The sequence below is a fragment of the Echinops telfairi genome, unplaced genomic scaffold (assembly GCF_000313985.2).
Source record: "Echinops telfairi isolate 266 unplaced genomic scaffold, ASM31398v2 ScPeMD7_12;HRSCAF=54, whole genome shotgun sequence".
Taxonomy (NCBI): domain Eukaryota; kingdom Metazoa; phylum Chordata; class Mammalia; order Afrosoricida; family Tenrecidae; genus Echinops; species Echinops telfairi.
Genome location: NW_022103909.1, coordinates 4,214,703 through 4,216,436, shown reverse-complemented (window position 1 = coordinate 4,216,436; position 1,734 = coordinate 4,214,703).

Genomic DNA, 1,734 nt, shown 5'->3' with positions numbered 1-1,734 from the left:
TATCTTTGTAAATCCTCTGGGCCATGCAGTCTATCCTAGTGGGTGGATATGAAGTGACTCCGCAGCAGTGAGTAACAGTATACACAATGGAAAATGTATATAAGTGAAAGGTAGCCAGATTAGGGATAAAGTGGGTTGTCTCCACCGAATGACTAAACTAAATGAAGATTAGCTGTTCATGCCACAATAGAGGGGTTGCAAAGAAACCAGGCACACTAATTAGATACCCAACCTGGGCTCACACACAATGCTGGGCACCAGTGACATGACATCACACAGGTGTGCCTTATCTCAGCCAATAAAGTCGGCCAGTAGCCTCCACGATGGCTCCCTAGCCAGTGGGGATAGGAGGGGATAAAAGAAGGCTGTGGGTAGTGCCCACTCTTGGGCTGCTCACTCTCTTGGGATTTCCTGCTCTTGGCTTGGCAAGGTGGTTTGGCGCTCCTGTCCTGGTACTCCTTCTGCATGTTTTTCTGTGCTCCCTTGAAGTGGCTGGAGTAGCCATTCACAGTGGTGAACCTTCCACGGCCCTGCCCTGTGCCTTGTACATTTTCCAGAGATAACATGTACTTTTTGAGAATGTCATACCTGAAACTTCCCTTTTACTCATAAAAATTACTTGGATTTTCAAAAGTGCTTGTGCCGCGTGAATTCTTTCAGTGTTGAGAAGCAAGAACCACCTCGGAAACCTAACATATTCAGTGTAAAGAAGGACATAAAAATGAATATTTATTGCCCAGGTGAGGAAGGTGTTTTGGAAACGTTTGATCCAGGTTCCTTCAGAGGCGAGGTTGAGTGCTGCCAGGGAAAATGGGTGATGGCGCTCCTCTCCTAGGTGTCCGCTCAGTTGTTTTTTGAGAAAAGTCCTTGTGAGGAAGCCTCACCTCCACACTTAGCAAAGTCGTCCCTCCAGCCACATTCGGAAGACTCTTAGAGATCAGTTGAAAGCAGTGTTCTCCATCCGATTAGAGTTCCAGTGATGTTTCAACAGCTTTCACAGGGAGGAAGGACGGACCCCTGGAGGCACCATGGTTATGTGCTTGACTGCTAGCTGCAAGGTTGGAGGTTTGAATCCAGCCGGTGGCTTCTGGGGAGAAAGACTTGCATTTGTAAAGATTACAGCCTGGGAAACTCTCTTGGCAAGGCCTAGCCTGCCATGTGGGATTGCTGTGGGTTGAACATCAACTCAAGGGCAGTATAGATTCTTGTTTCACTTCCTTATTACTGAGCTAGCTACATTCTAGATGTACTTTCTATAAGTCTGTCCCATCAAATGAGGGACTTTTTCAAGAGAGACATCATGTCTTCCCCAAGATAGAAGATTCCTAAAAGTGGGCACTTTCTTTTCCCACCAAAGTCTGTATTGGTTTTGCAGCAGCAACAGGCCCTATCGTGAAGGTGTTTCCAGTGACTTTGGTGGGTGAAGGCGGTCAACATGGAACAGGATTGAAGGGTCAAGTGCTGCGCTTCCGCTGTAAAGTAGCCTATCAACCAAGGTCTTCATGTTCTGTTCCTACTCTGTCTGGGAAGGAAGGGGAGTTATGATGGAATTACGGTCGTCATTTACTTTCTGTGTGTCCGTATACTACTTGTTATTTTTCTGATAGCACTGAACACAAATGTTCACCATGTTGTAAGACTTAGTTGTTTTTATCTCCCTTTACAATGGGTAAGGATGTTTTTTCTTTTTTAGTGTGAGTTCGGGTGAAGGCTTACAGAGATCTTTTCTTTTTT